At 34.8% G+C, this 5,573-nt stretch overlaps 1 pseudogene; it reads right to left on the bottom strand.

The window, feature by feature from the left end:
• Positions 1–4,749: 4,749 nt before the first annotated feature.
• Positions 4,750–5,034, bottom strand: LOC122727423 (annotated as a pseudogene).
• Between the last annotated feature and the right edge of the window lie 539 nt (positions 5,035–5,573).

Below are 5,573 nucleotides of genomic sequence, written 5' to 3'. Positions count from 1 at the left end.
ATGTAACTTTTAGTGGATATGACGATCAAGTGAAGGTGTTTTTTGTTTTAGTTTGTTTTAAAAGAATGGAGGAGATCTGGGACTATTTCTAGACAAGGATGGAAGAAACCAATGAATGGACAAAATAAGATACTAATAAAGGGAAGCTGGTTGAAGGGGAAACAGGAGATAATGGGGGTGGGATCAAGGACCGAAGTAGAGGTGTCAACTTTCATAAGAAGAAAGGTTTTCTTTTCTTCTGAGACTGCAGTAAAAGAGGAGAGATTGGGGGAAGATGTTTGAAATATTGGAGGTTCAAATTATGGAAGAAGAGAAAGTCACTTAGAAATTGCCTCAGTAAAATTATCTCAGTATTGTGTGAGGCTATGTTCTCTCTCTATTGAGAGGGAAGGGGAAGGAAATGGTATGATGGCTTGAGGAGATTTGGAGTAGATACTCTAGGATGTCCAATAGGAACCCATCAGAGAAGAGTAAAATAATTGATATTCGGTAGTGATGATCTATTTGAGATTACATAGATTAATACAGCCAGTCAGTAAGTATGTGAGGTCCTCCAGTGGTCATTCAGTAATTTGTGAATGGTATCATAAAATGGAGATTGTGTGGGTGACCAAGAGTTAGGATCTAGAAAGATATAAACACTGATTGAATTTGGGGGGAAATAATTAAAAGTTAAGAGCACAGAGTAATGATTTTGAGAAAAATGAAAGGAAGAAATGTAAGCCAGAACAAGGTTGGACTACCAAATTGGAAAGGAGTTACGTGACTAGTAACTCAAAAAAATGAAAGTCCACAGGCTTTTCAAACATTATTAATTCCTTCTCTAGCTATTGGTAGGTATGTGGACTATTCAGCATTTGAAGCAAATCTCTTACAAATCTAGACTATTGTTTCCTTTCCGCTGTAGTATCTATGACTTCATTCAATAGTCCAGAGCATGCAGAAACATAGATGTGAATGATTGGAGGTTTCATTGAAATTTGAGAATAATGCTCAGCATCACTATTCCATTTTCCTTCTTAACTCCTGTCAACCACAGTCCTCATCTATGACCTACTCTATCTCCACAATTAATCTTATCTACATTCCCTTACTTCCACTCACATAACTACAACTCCAGTTCAGGTCCTCATTGCCTCTTGGATGGACAAAGGCAATAACTTCTTTATGTTTTCCCCCTCTCTAGTATTTCCCCCCCTCTCCAATCCATCATGCCACATTAATTTTCCTCAAGTACACATCTGAACTTCTCATTTTCTTGCGCAAGAAGCATCAGTAGCTCTCTCTTGTGACTAGTTTCAAATAAAAATTAATCTCACTAGCTTTTAAAGCCCTTCATGATATAGCTCTAGCTTACTTTTTCTAGGATTATTGCACATTACTTCACTACATGTATTTTACGTCCCTAGCAAAATGGCCAACTTGTACCGGTTGCTTAACATTCTATCTCCTCTCTCTGTGCCTTTGCACAGACTCTCCCCCATGCCTGGATTACACTTCTCTGTACCTCCATATGATGAAATGCTTTGTTCCTTCAAGGTATAGCTTAAGTGCTCCCTCCTATAGGAAGCTTAAACTGACCCCCCTAATTTGTTAGTAACCTCTCCCTAGAAATTACTTTCTATATACTTTTAAAAAATTTAAGTACCTGTGTACATGTTTATACCCAATAGTATAAATTGTGTGAGTTCAAAGATATTTATTTTTGTTTTCATAAGGTCTAAATATAAAAATCTGGCTTGTAACTAGAATTGATTTGAGTTCTGGTCCACCTTTGCAAAAATATAGTTGCAGCACCTCTAGTAGCTTAATTAGGGGAGGGCCAGACAGGATCCAAGACTGCTGATTCTAGTTGTTATGTCTCCAAGATGGGTATAAGGTTAAACTTATATTAACCTACCTCTATTAAAGGGCTAAGAGTTTTAAAGAGTTCAGAATAAAAGGCACTATCCTATTCACTCTCTTGGGTAAAGGTAACCCTTAACTTATTATTATGAATAGCTCCTTCCCCCAAAATCCTAGCTTTACAAAAAACATCATTAATAGCTATAAACCTTTTTTAAACCAAAAATTAAGCAGCAATTGAAGAAGTGATATTGATTTAAGTATAGGAATGAATAAATTAGCTCTCTACCTGGTTACAAAATTCAATCTAAATTCAAACTAAAGAGAGAATAATTTCCCCCAAAGTCCCCTGAAGTCCACAGGCCTGCAGGCTCTGGAAATCAAGTGACTTGATGGAAGTGGGAGAGGGCTTCTCCTATATAGTTGAGTTTCTGTGGCTCCAATCTGCCATTCAGAATTCTGCAACTAATCTCTCTCTCTAGTCTAGTCTCTGTCTAGAAGTTTGTGTTTTTTTAATTGTGTCTCCAAAAAACAAAACAAAAACCCCTGATGTCTATATACAGCATTATGCTAAACATTCTTTGAGCCAATGAGGGTAATCATTTCCATTGGAGTATGAAGTGCGTATCTCAGGACTGTCCCTCCATAAAACTATCACCTCTTCTGAGTAGGAATGGGTATTGCATCTTTGTATTCCCAGCAAAATTACAGAGAATGCCATGGACTTGGCACTCAATAAATGATGGTTGTTGCTGTTGTTATTATTATTATTTAAAGAGGATAGATAGGGGAAAGATGGAAAGAGAGAGGTTATAGTCAGGGGAATTTTAGAGTTTGGAATCATTGAGTATCAAGAGTCATGGATGATTATGAAATCAAGGATATTAATGTATAGGTATTATATACTTGTGTGTACTTGTATATATGAGCATATGTAAACACACTCATGACCTGTACCTTCACTCTACCTTAATTACTACAAAAGGATGGCCACAAATGTGTACATAAATATTATATAAGGTAATTAACATATGTGTATATATATACACACATGAAAGTATAAATATGTATTCATGTGTGTATAAAATTATTCATGTATATATAATTATACATTTATATTCATACATAATTATATGCTTAAATAATATAATATATAATGTTATTTGTATGTATATGCATTTAAAAATGTTCTTCCTATAAAAGGCAGCTAGATGGCATAGTAGATAGAGCACTGGACCTAGACTCAGAAAAATATAAGTTCAAATCCAGCATCAGACACAGTAGCAGTGTGGCCCTGGACAAAAGTCACTTAACCTCTGTCTACTTCAGTTTCTTCATTTTTAAAATGAGGATAATAATAGCATCTTCTTCCCAGGGTTGTGTGAGGATAAATGAGATAACATTTGTAAAGTTATATATTAATATGTATATATATTTACACATACTATATATAAACATGTGCATGCGTGTATATATTTATACATGTATACACATGCATACACATACATACTTATGCATGTACATATTTACATATCTACACATCCACACAAATCTCTTATTTATTTAATGAAGTCTTCTAGTTCCATAGTAAGTGTTGGTGTTGAAAATGCCTCAGTGTGGAGAGAAAAACTTTAATCCAGGGACAGAAAACTTCTTTAAATTTTTCTTTCAACACATGACCTGAGGGCCACTTTATGATTACTACAAGGGCTTGGATGAAGTAATAAATTCAGATAGTGCTAATCACAAAGAAAAAGTTGTTCAAAGGGGAATGTATAGTAGTAGTGAGGAACAAGGAGTAAACCTAATTTCTCATGTCAGATGCCATGAGAGGATAGCCTTGGACTTCTAATCTCAGAGAATTTGTGGAAAGGGTTTGTTTGACTCATGAGAATAGATTATAAGTAACTCATTTGGATATGTTTAGGTTAAAGCTTTGATTTGAATTTTGTCAGCACATTCCAAAATGTGAAGAGATAGTGTTGGAATTTTCATCCTAATCCTTATAATATTTCATTTTACTCAATTCAGGAAAATGTCAGAAGGAATCATAGCATCAAGGGCTTGAAGAGTTGTTCCAGGTCCCCTCCACTAGTATCCTCCTTCTGAGTTGACATGAACCATTAACGACTTCCCGACAGCTATGGTTTATGTGAGAGTTCATCAAATGCTTTACCTAAACCTATGTAAACTATTTTAAATATATTTCCATAAACTCCAGAATCTAGGAAAGCAATTTAAAAAAGAAGCAAAGTTAAGAATGATATAACTGGTTCTTGCTGAAATCAGGCTAAAGTTTCTTATGTTGACTATGCCTAAGAAGATGAATGGGCAAATTCACTAAGAAGTAGCCTTTGTTCTTCACTGTGATAATCTTTTTGGCAATGATTATTAAGAAGAGCCCACTTTAGAGATTTACTTTAGCTCATGGAGGGTCAATGTTTTATAAAATTTACACAATGAAAGCAGCTTTAGCTTCTGGTGAGCATACATACTTTTTGCTATATTTATTTACATGATAGAAACATCAGGAATTTACTCATGTGAATTGCTGGTGTCTCCTTGTTTTATATGAAACACAATGACTGTAGTAAATAAGGCATAGTAGAACCACAAGACTTTGGAGAAATAGGCTAATAATAATTGTCATCACTATCACTATAACATGTATAGAGTGCTTTAAATTTTAAAAATCCTTTCTATTCAACTTTTTGATATCTATAATATAATTATTTTTACCATTGCATGCATGAGGAAATTGAGACTTGGATAGTCAAGTGACTTGTCCATATTCAAAGCTATCAAGTGTCTGCATCGCACTTTGTCCCAAGATAAGGATTTGAAACAAATCACTTTTTATTATTATTTTTTAATCCAAGAATCTTTTATTATGTTTTTTGTCATTTATGCCATGAATTCATAGGGGATTGGTTCCAATAGTTCAGGTTCCTTGCCATTGGTCCTCACAAAGTGTGCTTTTCTGGTTGTAGTAGGCTGACATGTCAGCTGAACCCAGGTGCCTTTTTCTTTGGCTTTCTTCTTGCTGAACTGTGCCCATACCCTTGATATCTACAATATCACCTTTTTGTATATTTGCATACACTTAACCAAAGGGATAACACCATGTTTTCTAAAGGGCCTAGAAAACATGTATCATGTCCCTCTCCTTTTTCCTTTTGTGTTCATCATTTTGGCAACTCATGGAATATAGTGGAGCCAGCAGAAAGCACAAATCACTTTTTAAAAATCAACCACCCAGTATAAAAATGTTTGAGAGACTCAAGGGACCTTAAAAATCAGACAGTCTTAATTCCAGCTCCACTATCCATTTGCTTTATTAACTTGGGCAAGAAATAATCTTCAGGTCTCAACTTCTTCATCTGTAAGATATTTCTAAGTACATCTCCAATGATAGAAACATTCTGTTTCTATGACATTCTCTACTTTGATTGACATAACCCTGAACAGTTGGATGACATTAACAAAACCACGGAAGGGAACTCACATCAGGGTTAAAATATAAACTTACTCTTTCACCTCTATTCTGAGATCCCTTTTCTGAGCATCTTTCTTGAGCAGATTTAGCTAAACATATTTGCATAATAAACAAACAAATATGTAGGAGGATTGAGACATTTTACATATGGATTTTGCTTTAAAAGAAATTGGGAAAAATGTTGTATGATCTGTTTAATTAACACCAATCCTGGTAGAAAATGAAATGTGCT

Source organism: Dromiciops gliroides, chromosome 5 (assembly GCF_019393635.1).
Source record: "Dromiciops gliroides isolate mDroGli1 chromosome 5, mDroGli1.pri, whole genome shotgun sequence".
In the NCBI taxonomy this organism is placed as follows: Eukaryota; Metazoa; Chordata; class Mammalia; order Microbiotheria; family Microbiotheriidae; genus Dromiciops; species Dromiciops gliroides.
Note: the sequence above shows the minus strand (reverse complement) of the source record. Positions and strands in the feature narration are given on the sequence as shown.